Genomic DNA, 17,483 nt, shown 5'->3' with positions numbered 1-17,483 from the left:
TGTTCATTTTACAAGAACCAGGACTTTCTGTAGCAAGTGATGATTTTGAGTCTGAGAAGTTCTGATGCCCTATTTGTGAGACGTTGTATCAAGTCTTGATGATTGCATTCACAATTTCAAATTGAATTGCTCTGTTCTGCAACTATTGCTTTAAACAATCTGTTCTGAATAATGCTCATTGCCTAACTCAGAATCCCACAAAATGAACTAACACAGTTGGTTCAAAAAAGCTTTCCATGATTCCCTCACATCTGGGACAGCAGCATTTTCTCAGCTTCATGTTTTCCAGCACTGTTTCTACCTTTTCCCCTCCACCTTTCCCTCCATTTTTGCAGAATCATAGATTGGTTAGGGTTGGAAGGGACCTCAGAGATCATCTGCATCCAACCCACCTGCCATGGACAGGGACACCTACCACTAGATCAGATTAAAGCCCCAACCAACCTGGCCTTGAATACCACCAGGAATGAGGTTTCCACTACTTCTCTGGGCAACCTGTTCCCAGTCTTTCCACCCTCGCTCTTCTGGTATTTCACCCACCACCCTTTTGAGACTTTTAGTATGAACTGGGTAGCTGGTGGAAAGGTGAAATATCATTAAATAATTTTGCTATACAGAAGTAAACCACAATTTTCTCACCCATAACTCTTCAAATGTGCACGTAAAGTAGAATAATTCTCAATCAAGATCATTCCTTTTTCTTTCCTTTTTCTTCTCAGTCTCCATTGTGCTTTATTGACAGGTGAAAAACTAATTTAGTCTCACGAGTGTTCTTTGCCCACCCCAACTATTTCATTTCAATAAATAACCTTGCTGTGAATATATTTTAATTAGTGATTTTGTACTTGGAATCTCACAGCTGTAATACAGTTGGCATGAGGATCTACTGAAATAGCATAAAGAAGGCATAATTATTTTCAAAAGCTCTGTTGGAATAATGCAGGCTGTTTTCTGTGTCCGATGTATCATTAGTACTTGACATTCTTTCTGTATTTATAAAAGGTGAGAAGCTTAGATGTCAGGTTGTGCAGGATGCCCCCACAGTTCTAGAGATTTTTCATTCTTTGTTTGCTGTTGCTCGCTGAGATAATTGTAATGAAGATAAGATGTTCATTTTATTTGATTATTTTGGTCTAATTTGCTGAAAAATATCACACACACACAAAAAAAACCCCAAAACAAAAACAAAAAAAAAACCAACAAACCCATGAGATATGGAAGGATTTTCATAGCTCTGTGGGCCTGGCCAGGGATCTTCTTATGCAATGTGGAATAAATTAGGGCCTAATAATAATAAAAAAATCATACGTGTACTGTTGAAGGCAGGCTGACAGGAAAAGGAAGAAAGAAAAATATTTAAGAACCATAGGCTCATTTCAGAAACAAATTCAAACTTGCACACAAGATGCTGGCCTTCAACCTAGGGGAATGTGGTATCAAACTGACGGTTATATTTACTAAGGATGCTGCTCAATTAATCTGGCTTTTGCCCTCAATATACACACTGTGACAGAGAATGAAAAGAATGATAAAAGCCAAATAAATTTGTAAACACTACTTTAAACTGCATTTGATGTGCAGGTCCCTTGAAGGGCCTTTTTTTTTTTTTTCATTTTTTCTTTTCTTCCCCAAAATGAGCACGTTTAAGAAAACTGCCAGAAATGCACTGGCATGTCAAATAACAAAACTAGAAAGCGTTCTTAAAATGTAGGCAATTTACACCTACTTACAGTGACTAGAGTTAAGGAACACATATATATATATAAGCTGTCATATCTGTTCTCTTCAGCTCCCTCATAGTGTTGATCCGGACACATTGGCAAATTTCCTGACCTGCACATAGTCTGGATGAGTAGGATACCTTCAGCTGTCATCCATGCCAGCAACTGAGCCAGACTTTGAAGTCCACAGAAGGGCCACCCATCAGCAGAGAATGTGGCGAAGAGCAGCAGGGGCTTGGCAGCATTCAGTCTCTCTGCAAAGGAGAGAGTGATAGGGTTTTCCCAGCCTGCTCCTTTTTTCTGGGAAAAGGATGACAGTGGGAACAACTGGTTGGAGCATATCTTTGCCTCCCCGTCTCCTTTTGGACTTTTGGATTTTTGCTCTCGCCAGTCTAGGATTTAAGAGAGGAAGTAGCTGTAAAATTCAGTCCATGTCTAAGTTTAGACCCTTGCCTGAGACAAATCCCGAGTTCTAAATTGGCTACAGAGCATGACAGCAAACCAGAGAGGGGAATTTACTGTCCCTGCAGTTACAGCTGCAGCTGTTGTGCACGGAAGGAGCATGATAGTCCTCAGGCTCTGCTCCGCAATGAGCTTGGAGTGGCATCTGCCACTTCATGTCCTGTAGTAGCATCACATAAAATGCAGCTGACTGTAGCTATGTTTTAGCTGGTGGCGTGGTTGTTGTGTGAATGACATATTGTGTTGATAGCTCTAAATACCTAGTAATGGTAAACGGGGAGAGAAAAGCTTATGATCTCTAAACAAATTCATAGGAAAAGCAGTGAAATAGGAATGCTGGTATTCCATTTGAAATCTTACTAGTTCAGAAAACATGACTTTTAAAACCTTGTAAAATTATAGATGACAAAATCAACTGACTGACTGCCATGCCTTTAAATTGCAAATCTCACTGAAAAGGCTTGACAATATCTCTGTTTATACATTCTGTTACAATGCAGACTCAACATCTGTTTTGTTCATCCCTTATTTGTATTTCCATTATTTCAGTTTCTTCTGACCCATTATTAAGTTTCTTAAATGCCAAACAGCAGCATCTCCACAGAAGAGGACCCTGACTTCCAAGTAGAAGGACCTGACTTGTCCATAGCCTCTCCTGGCAAGCACAGCATCCTCTCTCCCTGTGGCAGCATATTGCTGCTAATTACCTATACATTGCTCTAGACAGAAAGGTGCTTTCATCAGGAGTTCTGAACAAGTAGTTTTGCTTCCAGAGAAACCTCAAGGTATAATTGTATACTGAGGTTGTAATGAGATCGCCTGTCTGTATCCATCAATGTTAAGGGCTTTGGAAGAGGGGAAGGGTGATTGGAATACAAGGATTGAGAGTTCAGAAAGACATCAGGTCACCTGAAATACATCACCCATACAACCTGGGGTCAAACATGGGGGGAAAGGCACAAATTAAAAAGGAATTCTAGCTATGAATGGTTAGTCAGTGTTGGAATATATTAAGACTGAGGTATATTTGTCTGTGCTTCTCTACTGCACGCTTGGGAAGGAATCTGAGAACCCTGCATAATCTTGAAAGGAATGTGTAATAAAGTAGTAATACAGTGGAGAGTTTAAGGACTAGAGAGCAACTGATGAAGAGATAAGATATGAAGGTCACTATACAAGGACCTCAGAAATTCTGTATTACATGCATTCTTGACTATCTAAGTTTTTAAAGGTGAGAAAAGTATACTCATGTTATAAGTTGGAACAGTCTGGTCTGTTTTGTGCAGATAAAACTTATAAAATGTTGTGTATCACTGAGGAACACAAAGCACAAAAAGAAAGTTCTTCTGGGGAAAATAAAGTCTGAAATCAAGAAATAAACAGGAAATAACAGGAAATAACAGCATTTATCAACACCTGCTGCCTTACACTTGCTAGAAATAGAATATCTTGGATATTCCTGTCTGCACTGGCCAAATAATTACTCTTTATCGTCTTAGCGGTAAGTGTGGAAAGAACAGGAAGATCAAAATCCCTATGACATAGCCTTTTGTTTCGTAAAATATAGTCAAAGACTGTATGATCACCTACACCTGAAGATACCCCTCCCATAATAGCCAAACCTCTTACTTTTCCCAGACATGGAAAACTTAAAAATACAAGTGCAGAAAATTGCTCATTCCACTACTACTTCTGAAATCTGAGTTAAAACAGATCCTTCTTATCCCTAAGTAAAATCTTTTCTCTAAATATTTTGGTAAGGTATTCACCCTTGGGAAGTACGTGCACTCCACAAAGATTTTCAAGAAAAGTCAGAGCAACACATTGCCTTTATTGTGCCTCCCACTCTCTTCTTTGTTTGGCTCACTGTGCATATTAAAAGAGATACCAGGTTTTACTCCTGCCTTTTGCAGCTTTCCAAAGATGAGCAAGTATCCAAGATTGCACACTGATCTTAGTTCCAGGCATGCTGTGATCTTATATAAAAATTACCCCCCTTCTCCTTGTCCTTTATAAAGGGAAGAAGATGGTCCTGTGTAATTGAATGCAAGGAAAGCAAGGAGGCACTCTCCACATTAGCACCACTATATGTTTTGGGTTTCCAAATTAGGATGCAGAGGAAGAAAGCAGTCCCTGCCTTAGCCAAATGTAAAAGGAACCTTTTTGCATATTTTTGATATGTGAACTTATCAGCAGACAGAGCTTGCTTTTAAGTAAAAGAAATCCTTGTAGTTCCACGGTACAGAAATCTGACAGCACAGAAAGTAATCTTTATGATGTCTAAAAGCCTTGCACAGCATATGTATTGCAGCTTCTGATAATTATTTATTACTGGTGTTACCATTACTGAGTGCTTAATGTGCTTGTGGCCAGTGGGCAGAAAATAAGCAATACCTTGTGACAACAGCAAGAATGTACTTCTTCATGTGGCAAGTAACTTCAAAAGTTGGTGTCAGACTGTAATATTTTTTCCTTCCATGCAAGAATATTAAAATAAAACTTTGGATATATAAATCAGAGTAGGATGAGTTTTCTCCTGTACCAAGAGGGAGCCTAATGAATCCTGTGGGTATTAAAGGGGCCCTCTAGATCACTTGTCCTGCCTCCCATCCCATTGCTATTAACAACTGCAAGTGTCACAACAGCAGAATCTTAAATAGCTTAAGTGTGGAATAGGGATACAGGGCTCTGTTCTCCAGCTACTCATCAGTGCATTAATATTTTCTACAAAATATTTAGTCCAGCTTTATTTTTCCACACCTTTCTACTTTCTCACATACCATAACTAATATTCTCATCATCACCTCTGCAGTGATGATGAATTTTTGTAGGTTTTTATTCCATTGTAAGGCTGACCTTCCCTTAAAAAGGCCTTTAAAAATCCTAATGTACAAAACAATCTTTCTTTTTTTTTCATTTCAGTCAATTACATCTCTTAAGTACTCTATAATTCCTCACAACCTTGATAGTCACTATAGTTAGATATTTGTAGACTAGTACACTCCTTCCTTATTTCTTCCATGTGAAGGCATAGAAAAGACAGGTATAAGATAATTAGCAAATCTACTTGATAAACTGAAGAATCACGTGGGAGAAGACTTTGAAAGGCATAAAGAGGAATGAATCTCAAGTACAAGCATGTATAGGTGTGTAAGGGAAGAAGGAAAAAGAGAAAGAATTTTCACCATGACCAGTATTCCTCTGTGCTGAATGAGATGGATCCATGAGTATTTAATGTTATTTATTTTCACTTCACAGAAACAGTCAACCTGGAGGTGAAATAAGGCATATGATGTAATCCTGTCCACCTCTTTGCCATTAGAGGTTGCATAATAATGCTTCGAGTTGTCTTCATTTAGCTGCACAAGCCTTAAACCATAGAATTTCCTTGCTTGTCTCTGGGAGAGCCTAGGGCCATGGATAAACCCCAGGGCTCCAGGAGATAGGTCACTAGAAGCCAGCAGAGTGCCACCATGACTGAAACTATTTTGTACCTGGCTGAACCAGGAGCAGAGATGCATGAGCGTTCACTCTGACGTTCATCCCCTTTCCTTCTAAGTCTTCTTCAGCTCCACCACTCAAGTGACTAGCAAGTCAGTTTGGTATTTTTCTTGATTTCATAGAATTATGAAATGGCTTGGGTTGGAAGGGGTATTTAAAGGTCATCTAGTCCAACCCCCCATGCAGCAAGCAGGGTCATCTTGCACTAGATCAGGTTGCTCATAGTCTTTTACCACCATTTCCCAACAGGTGGAATTAATCAAGGCACACGGGCTCCCCTTGCTTCTTTTTTAATGTCACCTCTACTTTCCCTAAAACGGTTACTGAAAATATGCCCTGAAAAGGAATCTATCATGACAAATTTTATGGTCATAGCTGTCCACATTTCCTGGTTTTCCAAAGACACTTCCTTGAACCCTTTCTTTCCCGTATTTCATGTCTCACCAATTTGGTTATTAAAGCATCTAAATGTCTTTAGGTCATTTGCCTGGTATTGACTTTCTGTTTTTTGAATACCAGTGTCTTGCCTAGCCCTCTGGTGCTATATTATCTGAATGCAGCCTATTTTTTCCTATTATGCAAATATTTTTTTTAATGGGAGGTTAATCTATTTTCATGTATACTAAAGGCTATATCAGCTATTACTCTTATAAGTTGCTGCAACTTGCTTATATCCTGAAACAAATAATGTTCATGCTGGTAGTATAAGCTTAGTAAATATATGATATGTAAAGGCTGTTGGAAAAATGAAAATGGTACAGTGGGCTGCAAGGAAATGGCTAATTGATTCCTCACACTGACTTAAATATTGCCAAATACTTTTACCCACTAAAAAAATTTATATGATGTTCTCATAATGGTTTTCAATTTACTTCAGGCCTAGTTTGTTGGGTTTTTTTTTTTATAAAAGGCTTCTTTTGCCATGGTTCAAAGCATCATAACATGGGTGCAGAGCTGGTAGCATAGCAACCGCAAGAAGTAAGTTTAAACACTGAGAAAATGAGCCTTTTGCTTTCTAATAGTAGAGCTTTCATGTTCATATCATCTTGCTGGGCTTGAAACACCTGTTTCTATTTCAGCTGATTTTGTTTGCTTCATTCTTTTAGAACAGAAAGCTGTGTGGCAGTCCTGAATTACAATTAAATAAGCCAGTTTTCTGCGAATATTCTCTAGTCAAGCAGAATTTTGTATGGTGAGGGATTAACTTAGTTTTAAAATGAAATTAGCATTTCCTTAAAATGGAAGTGACTTTTTATTGTGAGACAGAATTGGTTTCCACAATAAGCATGAGAATAAACGTACTTTTAGCTGTTGACCCGGCTAAATCCAAGCTATAACCACTGTGATTTTTAAGATCCATTTTAAGGCTATGTGCCCAGTCTGCACAATAACCTGAACTGTGTCTGGACAGCTGAGGCATTGAGAATTCAGTGTTTTGGCATGTCATTTGCTTTTCCTGCTAACCTGAACTGAGTTTCAGGCTGTGTCTCATATTTAATGTGCATCTTTATTTTACAAGTTCTTGGTGTCTGGGAAGAGTGGATGCAAAATGCTGACTTAAATAGCATCTCCTGCTAGTAACACCTCCTAGGCACACCTGTGTAGCCACTTAACAAGCAAAGCAAATGGAGACTAATCAATGGAGATTTTTAAATAGTTTCTCTTTTTTAATCTTTGTTTAATTAAGCTGGAATCCTCCTGCATTCTCTATTATATTTTTAGTCAGGGTAATTTTTCCTGCTGATATATTAACTGCAACTGATGCAAAAGATCACAGAAAGTATACCACACTGGATAAAACCTTAAACTGGGATTTATCCTGAGATGAAACTGTTTCTACCAAACTGGAATCTCTTTATCATCATACTGCAGTTAACAACAAATTATCTTTTGGTCAGGTTTAGCTATTTTCACCTGTTCTTCATTCTAAACTGTCAGCATCCCAAACATAGACCAGAGGGCCTCTAAACCTAATAGAGTCCTTCTAGATATGAGAAAAAATTAGTTCCAAGATATGGCATTACAGATTTTGCAATTTGTTTTGCTTGTTTCCAATACCTTTAAAGTATTCTAATGTATCTGTGGTCAAATTATGTGATTTTCAGCTTCCTCCATGCATGTTGCTAAGGTGGGAATGCATGAGACAGATGAGACGTTCATGGAAGCTGGATCTCTGTCAGACATATTGCAATGCTATTGAAAGGCAAAGATCAGGATAGAAAGGCAGGAAATGACTGAACAGTCCCTCTGGCTGTTAATGTGATGGCTTCACTTGTCTGTCACCTGGAGGGCTTCCAGTCATCAGCATTTTGAATGCGAGGCTCAAGAGCTGACAGCTTGCTGTACTTGACCCCATTGAATTTCCCTACCACCTGCAGGGGTCTAGCTGGGACAAAGGGACAGACACACACACACACACACACACACACACACACCCCGTGTGTTTTATCATGGCCCAGTGTCTCCTGTGCCAGCAGGACCAGAACTGCAACACAAGGTTGGGGGACAGATGGTGTTCTTCTGGAAGGGCCACGAGACAGGATGGAGAGCTACTGCAGTGCCTCCAAACATGTTTTCACCTCCAGATTTGTGCAGAATGAAAATTATTCCAAATTCTTATACCATAAAACCAAATACTTTCCAATTTTGTTATTCCTGATTTTCCATGAAAAGCAAGTAAAAAATAGAGGCTTTACCCCATCATTGTGAAGCAGAAATCTGCTAGGACCTAAATATAAAACCAAACCAAACCTGAAAATCAAGCAAAAAACCCCAAACATAATTTCATTGAATATTTTGCATGACTAAATTAGTTTTCCACTACTAACTCAATCTCTAAGTTTTCCTTTTCCAACTATAGTTCTGTTGGCAGCATTTCAGCTGTTGTAGAGGTAGTGCTATACCCTTCCAAGTATATACACCAAGCTGTGCAAAGCCTTTAAAATTATTCCTATGTCCATGTTACAGCAGGATTACCCAAAGCTCAGAGGTTATGCAAATTTGCTATAGTTATGCAGAACAGAGCTTTGAAGAAAATACTAATATCCTTATTCCACATCTCATTCATATCTGATGGAAGATATATCCACTGCCATAACACTTATATTTATGGCTTAAGTAATTTTTCAATGCATACTGTTGACACATTTACATTTTCCATATGTTTTGCATTAGAATGTAAATATTTATGACTTATTAGGAGTAAAATATTTTATTTCATGTATTTATTTAGTCTTTGAGATCTTCTAATATATCATTAAATTTTCCAGACAATTCCTGGAATAGGGAGAAAAGAAAGAGGATCAGAAGGTGACAACCAGATTGTATCCTTGGGGTGTCTCCCTCTCCTGGGGAGCAGGATAAATCTTGGCCTTTCTTACTGTAGAAGAGCTGGTTCCAAATTCTGACAACTGTGTTTACACCTGAGAAGCATCTTTTTCCTGGATGGGCTTTATGGACACATACACACCTGCAGCCAGGCTGCAGGGCTCCTTTCCCTCCTTGCAGCTCAGCTATATATGCCAAGATGAGAATCAAGGTACCACCTTCCCTTCCCCATACAATCACACACATGCTGTGAGCTCAACTGCAAGCAAACTTGAGAGCAACCTAGGAAACTCCAGCAAGCTTTTCTATCTCGATGATCAAAGGACCTTGAGATAAGGTCTACTCACCCTAGGTGTTAGGATCACGCAGTGGTTTTAATCTTAGAATGAGCTACATGCTAAAATAAATAAAAATGCCAAATCCTGGCCCTTAGTGACCTTCACACATTTCAAAGGAGACATTCTCTACTTTAAGTCAGCCAAGTGCAGTGAATTGAAATAATAGCTCTCCAAAGACTTGAGCAAGTATTTCTCATTAAATAAACTCAATTTTTAATGGAGTTTTGAAAATAAACAGTGTACTATTCAGAGCAATACTTACTACTGTTTAATTCCTAAGGCCTTTCTCAATACATCAGCCAACCTGATTTCAGTCAAAACCTGGGATCTTATCACCTCCTGAGACTTAATCAGTCTTTTCCAATTGAACTGACTCTTTCAAAGACACTCGTAAAGGATTTTTCTTTATATGAATTTTATTGTCATCACCTGAAGCAATATTACCTGAAATAATGGGGACACTTAATATATTTTCATTGTAGACATAGGAGGATTCCATTGTCCTGAAAGAGGAACTATCCTACGTATACTCACTATACATGAATTTAGATTCCCACACTCTCACTTATGTCCAACATAGAAAATGTGAAGCTTGTTGTAACACAACTCTGTGCTTATGAAGCAGGTAAATAAGGATAGGAGTGAAATTTAATATATGAGGTTCTTTTTAAGAAGCATGGACTTTTCCATGCTCCACTTGCCCAAGAGGCTGAGAAAGAGTCCAGGGCCTTGTGCTGCCAACACATAAAAGTCAGAGAAGCACAGAAGTAAATTAAACCAGTATGATATGTTCACCCATGCATTCCACAGTAAAAAAAATACAAGTTACAATACAGAAATGCAGATGATTTCACTGTAGCCAAGCATGCCTATTTTCAAATCCTATTCCCAGGACTGACAGCACAAGTCCGTATCCTTCTTCTCATGGGTTTGTTCATTCAACTTTAATAATAAAGAGAGCACTTACTGTGGCTCAGTTACTGGACAGAAAATTGCAAGTCAAAATGTGACTTTTTTTTCCATAACGTCCTTTAATTAGGTGATCTACAAAAGTAATTCCCTTCACCTTTAATGAGGTTTTTTGTTATGTGGCTTGATGTGCATTATTGTATGAATTAGTCATAGCCTTACAGAAGGGAAATGCAACACCAAACTTATTGTAACAACAAATTTCCTTGAATTATGTTAACACAGATGAATTGGCAGATTCTTAATACAAGGCTGAAACCTATCTTTTATACAATATTGCCCTCTATGGGAGCATAAGATAAACCCATTTTGAAATAAGTATTCTGCTGCTCTTTGTCCTATTAATTATTTTTTAGTATAATATCTGCTTCCTTAAAATGATTTGTTTTTAACATAAAAGCTTTATGCTCATCAGAAAAATCAACCTATTTCCTTCTTCATTGTTTAATCTATTTCTTTTGAGCCTGTATTTCATATTGTTACAAATATATCTATTACTGGTGTTTTGTTTTTATATGATAATTTTAGTTCATGAAGTCACTGCTCAAAGCATGTAAGTGTTGTCATGTTTAAAAAAAAAAAACAACAAAAAATGCTCACAACCCAGCAGTAACATCAGCAGTATAAATAGGCAGATTTTTAATATTCTTTCTAAAGTGCCCTGAAGTCTTTGGAGAACAAGGAGGTAATTACAAAACATCGTTATAGACAGAAACAGATAATTTCAAATGTAACCTGCTAAGTATGAGTGGCATGAGAAAAGAAGGAATGCGCCTGATAAAGGAATATAATGATTAAATTGAGTACCAAGAACTTAATCACTTGAAGTGGTCTCACTCTTGATTACTCCATCCATGGTTTTCTTTGGTGTCCTTAATTAAGTCACCTTTATTTTCTTCCCACAACCACAATATACTTTTAAAAGGAATTTGAGTGCAAAGATGATTGTTTGAAGAATGATTATGCCTGTTGATTGTTCCCACTGAACTATGTGTTAAAAAACCCCAACTCATTCCTTCTGCTGCCCTCCTGATTTTTTAAGAGTGAGGCACTGAAAGTCTGGAAGTAATTCCTCCTTCAATAAAACCAAATCAATTGCAGTAGGATATTAAAAGCATGTTTTTAGCTTATCAAATCTGTTCTCTTTACAGACACTGCAGAGTTTACACATTTCTACAGCAAGTCAGTGCCATGCAAAGATAAAATCATGATCTTGCTTTCTTTTGTCAGACAACTATTTCTTAATGTATGCTAGCCTCCCTTTTGTTGAATCCAGGTTTGTGTGGTTTGTTTCTTTTAATTTTGAGACACAGCATAGTTGCATCAGTCTAAAAATAGACTTCCAAGGGAATACTTCCCCCTTCTCATTTTAATGTGATGCATCACGTTTGATGGTTCTTGTAAAGCGGTGCAGTTCAGCACAGCATGTTGAGGCCCATGAGAGAAATGGAGAGAGCACTCCAAATATGTGCCAGTGTAAACAAGAGCTTCTGCTGGACTGGAGGAGATGCCAAAATTGCACCATAATTTTGAAAGTTATGATCATAGAATCACAAGATTCTCTGGGTTGGAAGGAATGTTAAAGATCACCTAGTTCCAACATTTTGCCATGGGCAGGGACACCTCCCACTAGACCAGGTTGCTCCAAGTTCCATCCAACCTGGCCTTGAAAACTTCCAGGGATGGGGCAGCCACAACTTCCCTGGGAAATGTGCCAGTGTCTCACCACCCTCACCCTAAAGAATAGTAGAAAATCATTCAAAAAATGAACAAATAGTGCTTACTATAACATAAAAAATTGGACCCAGAGCATTTATTTTATTTAGACAGTCCCACTGAAGCTAAGAGAGGTACTGGGAAAAAAATATGTTCATAGAATTAAACACAAATCCTTAAGACAAAGGCTATACAACATATTCTGTAGACCTTTCAGGGGCAGAATGTTTATGTACCAAAAAAATCACCAGAAGCAAATCCATTCACTTAGAAAACAGAAGACCAGGTCCCTCCAATTACCACAGACCTGCTTCAGAGCAGTGGCAGACAAGAGAACAGAAACTTATTTACAAAGGCCTAGAGCAACATCAAGGTTTTCCACACTAGTTTGAGCATTAGCAGAATCATAGAATCATAGAATTGGCTGGGTTGGAAGGGCCTTCAGAGATCATCAAGTCCAATCCTTGAGAAGTAGCTCATAAGCATGAGGCCTCTTCCTACAGGAGTAGATTAAGTAGGAAACAAACGATAATGGGATTGTTTAAAATAAAATAACTTTGCTATGAGGTGAAACAAAGCACTCTGTACAACTGGATCCACTACAGTATTACTAGAATACCAGTTTGAAAGTGATCTAGTAATGGATTTTTCACTTCGAGGATTTCTTTTAAGTTTTAAAGTAAGATATATAAGGAGCTATGCTTGTGATAGCTAAGGTGAAAAAAAAGTTATCCTTAGAATGTAACAGAATTGATGTCTAGGTTGCAGGGACAGAAAAGTAAAAAGAGAAAGATAAATGTCCTTTGTAGTTTCTCCTTTGAAGTATCATTCTTGGTTTCACCTATTATTCAGAATTGGATTAGAGCTTTTAAAAATCTTCTGCAGACATGTTAAAGGGGACTCCCATTGGAGTTATGGTCTAATTAAGCTACTTTATGAATCATACCACAGTTTGAATACCACAGTTTAAAAAAAATGAAAATTACAAAATGACACTTTAAACCAAGAGTTCAAGATTCTTAATTTTTAATAATCAAGGAAGAAATACTTAGTTTTAAGAGTTTTATGCTTTCATTTAGTTTTATGGATGATGTTCTTTGGGATAATGGCTTTGCCAACAGCTGGTTTGAATTCATCTTTATCAGAAACCATCTTCCTCTAGGCCTCATAACAGCCCTACTGCAACTTTTCAGTTTCTACTGTTTGTTCTCTTGCATGTGCTATTAACCACTGCATCCACAAAGAATTGATTTGAAATATGACTTGCTGATTAATCCACTGGGAAAAGAACATATTGCAGTGATATAACCCCATTACTCTATCTTCAAAAACCACCAAGGCTCAGATACGGAGCTAGCATGTGATGAATGAATGAATGCTGATATTACACAGAGATAATTGTTCACATGGTCCCAAGTGTCATGATAGAACAGCAAGAATGAATTACCTGCTTCTCTCTCAAAATAATACCATAATTTGTTAGATATTTTCTCTTTAAAATGCAAGGGGAGAGGAGAGATGGCTAAGTTACTCTCCAATGGCCAAGTTGCAGACCTTTCATTCAAGTACATTCTGGTTTCCTGCCTTAGTTCTAATTTCTTTTTCAAAAAAATAGCCCCATTAAATTTGGACCAGGAGGAAATAGAAAAGCTTTAAAGGACCTCAGCAGAAAAGTGACATAGCGGGGACCCAAGTCCCTCTGTGCCAAATGTCTTGGGTTGGCTTCTTCACTCACTGGAGACAGAGTGGAATTGGGCATTTTTTGCCATTCCTCTTTTCAGACCATACTCTGCAAGTCAAGAGAGATTCTTTCCATTTTATGGATCTTACAAATCAGCACAAATCATGGTGGGTTGTCCAAAGATCATCACAAGCTGATAAATAGTTCTGCTGAAGTTTATGTAGGAGAAGAGATGAGTACTATGTAGTCTTCTTGTAAGGGGCTCCCCAAGCTGCTGTAAAACAAAGCTGTACAAAATGTATTGCCCATTAAAATAAGTCACTTTGTGTTGTGAGTGGTTACTAAAGAACAGCATCATAGATGATACACAATGGGATAACACCACTTCTGCAGTACCAGGGATGAGAGGAACTATATGCTGACCTCTGATGAAGGTGATCTTTCATGAATCACATAGGAGAAAGAATACAGTAAATGACCCTTCATACTTCCACAGAAAGGGGAAACAAGAATCCTACAGGGGGTTCTAGATATTTCAACAAATGTCCATGTTTGCGAGAATTTGCAATACAGTGGAGATAGTAGTAAGATTTCCTGAGTAAGGCAGTCCAATGAAATTAGGCCTACCTGATCTAGTTTGTGTGCAGATTTACAAATAGAGATTGACTCACTTCCCAGCAAGGAGGTCACAAGTGTTCATGAAAACAGACCAAATGAGAAAGAGCTCCCATACATTGCTATGGAATTACCAGTGCAAACACAAATGACAAGGGGCAGAAGATGAAACTTCTCTGGTGCTTCAGAACCAGAGTTCTCCCACTGTGTTAAAGTGTAGTCTGGGAAAAAGTTCTTCACTTTCTAAGCTCCAGTCCTACCCCCCCTGAATTCCCTGAAGTCAGCTTTCTGCTGACTTGAGGCATAACTTGAACCTAGGAAAGATTCTGAAGAGAAATTGTGGGAAAGAGGCCCAAAGGCTTCCTGGATACACAAAGAAATTCTTTTCACTCACACAACTTTTATCCTTGTCTCAGTGTCACAGAGAGGTGATTGCTCAGGACATGGCACAGATCAGACTGTGGATTAAGCAGAACAAACTTTTTTTTTTTTGTTTTGATAATATCTTGATAATAGTATTTAAAAGACTTGAGTTTGTATTTTTATAGTTGAGTAAGCACTTATGACATAAAATAGTAATGTAATTAGAGAGATGTGGAGCAGCTTAAATGCTAGAAGTTAATGAATGTATGTTGGTTTAACAGATATTTCAACATTAGTTTATATCAACACACTGTCTGAAATGAATACATCCAAAGCCTTACAGGAACAAAACCACACTAGAATATCAAAGGTATTTTACAAAGGAATAAAAGTTCACAAATAAGGTCATTACAGAATTGGTATGCACAGATTTGCCTTTATCATTTGCAGAAGTGTGTCCAACCATAAACTAGAAAGGGTAATAGAAGCTACATAGAAACTGCGCAGCTAGAGGAAGTCAGCATTCAGGAAACCTCATTATTTTTTTTAATCATTATTATTTTAATGTGCTTAAAGGACCTTGCATCATTCTTACTGTTGATGTTGTTTCAAATCATTGCTTCATGTTTAAGTGGACTAGTAGCAGCATATTCTCTGTTGTCATCTGGGAGGCAATAGTAACCAGGCAGGCACTTTCATTAGAAGATGTGAATGCCTTAACTGTCTTATGATGCAGGAAAGCTGGCTATGTTTCATCCCTACTTTGCTGAGTATATAAAACCTCTAATGCATTATAAATCAGAGCCAAAATATTCAAATTTTTTAAAAATAAAAATTTGTTGAGACATTAAAATAAGAGAATTTTCTTAATGAAATATGTTTGAATTATTTAGAAAGCTCACATTCTGTCGTGTCTTTATGTTTCTTCCATTTTTGATGTGAACATAATTAAGTTGTGAATATCTTGAAGAGCTGCTAGAGAATTAGAGACTAATCATTAACTCTTAAAAGTTGTCATATTTTCTCTGAAATCCATGTCTGTTTTGACAATTTACACCATCTGTTTAATAAAAGACACACTGTTGTTTAATTACAGGAAAGTTAACGAGAAGTCTCCATAGCTCAGGGAAAAACTGGTCATTTCAAGCAATAGTTGGTTTTTGTTCTTTTAAATTCATTATCAACATATATGTCAAAAGCCATCACAATAAAGACCATAAAGTTGTCTTCAGCTGAAGGAGATGGTTATGTTCATTTTAGTCTACTTGATTTTGAAGTGTGGCCTTCATGCTACAAGGTAGACAGTGAGGACAACTAGGATCTAGCTGTTAGAAGTATCACCAGAGCACAGTAACAACAGCATAGAAAACTGGGGGACTCAGAGAAAGCAAAAGTTTGACAGAACAGCAACAGAACATAAGTCCCAATACTTCAGTGAAGGTTTTCAAATAGTCTAGAAGAGTGAACTAGGGAGATACCATATATTATACTCATTTATTTCTGAAAGTATTTGCGTGCTCTGGATCATTTTTCTAAGCACAGAACTGCTGGAGCTGCTTTTTTCTACCTCATAACTTGTTGTGAAGATAAATATATTACAAATACTTGCACAGAGACTGTAGTGATAGTATAGTACTTAGATAACAGTGAGCTTGGATTTAAGCATTGAAATGGGAGAAGGATGCTGAGTTTTCAGTAGTTGCCTTTTCCACAAATGCAGATGCCCCCTTAAAAAAATAATGAACTTATTCAAAGTCTTAGTTAAGTGCTGAGCAGAGAATCTATTAGGAAAATAAAACATTTATATGTTTTTTGTGCAAGGTCCATGAAAATTTGGACAGAATGAATCAATATTTATTTCCGCTAGGAGTCTGAAGAAATAAAAATAAAACCAATGAAAATAAAAACAACACCTCCTTCTCCAAACCCACCAAGAAGTCATTATTTGGGTTAGGTAATACCAACCTCTTCAGGGGGAAATTAAAACATACAAGTATTAACAAATACAGAATTCCACCAGCTAATGCAAAATCTGTGCTGCAGGTAATATCCAGAAAAACATATCCTGTGGCAAGGATTTCAGGATAAACCTCATTAATATGGTGTTTTAATACTACAGTTTATCCTTTTTTACTGTTGCTCTTCATCCCAACTTCATTTCTGTTTCTTGCTGTTCTATTTTTATTTTGTATATTTTTCCCTAAAGCAGACCCTGAGGATAATATAATGATTGCAAGGACATTCTAGGTACCTTGTGTGTATTTCTGTCTGAGCAAGAAGTGTTCAATTCTTGCAACTACCCAAAGGAGAGAGAAGTAAAAATTTTAACTTTACTGTCTTTTTCTCAAGGGTTGGCATGCTCTTCTTGCCACATATATAGAGAGGGAGTAATTCTGCCAACTGACTTCCACACATTTCTAATAAGGGCAGACCCAGGCATAGTAAGTCACCTGATTCCTTGTTTAAAATGAACCACTAACAGAGCAAACAAATATCTAGACAGCATAAAACCATGCTTCTTTACATTAATTTTATCTAGTGTGGCATGCTCTTAAGCCAAGGATTTAAGTTCAAAGAGTAACTTCAGCATGTGAATTAAAATACATTCTCAATGTTATGTGTAACCCTTTGGCTGCTGGCCTGCTCTGGGAACATCTGCAGGAGCTTCTTCAAAGGGACAGATGGCAGCTCCCACATCTGGAGGCAGCAGAGAGCTGTCCTGCAGCACCCCAGAGCCAAACTTTCCCTTCACCAGGATGGCTCCAGTGCTTGAAGTACAGCAAGGAGACA

The sequence above is a fragment of the Heliangelus exortis genome, chromosome 10 (assembly GCF_036169615.1).
Source record: "Heliangelus exortis chromosome 10, bHelExo1.hap1, whole genome shotgun sequence".
Taxonomy (NCBI): Eukaryota; Metazoa; Chordata; class Aves; order Apodiformes; family Trochilidae; genus Heliangelus; species Heliangelus exortis.
This window is presented reverse-complemented; position numbering follows the sequence as displayed.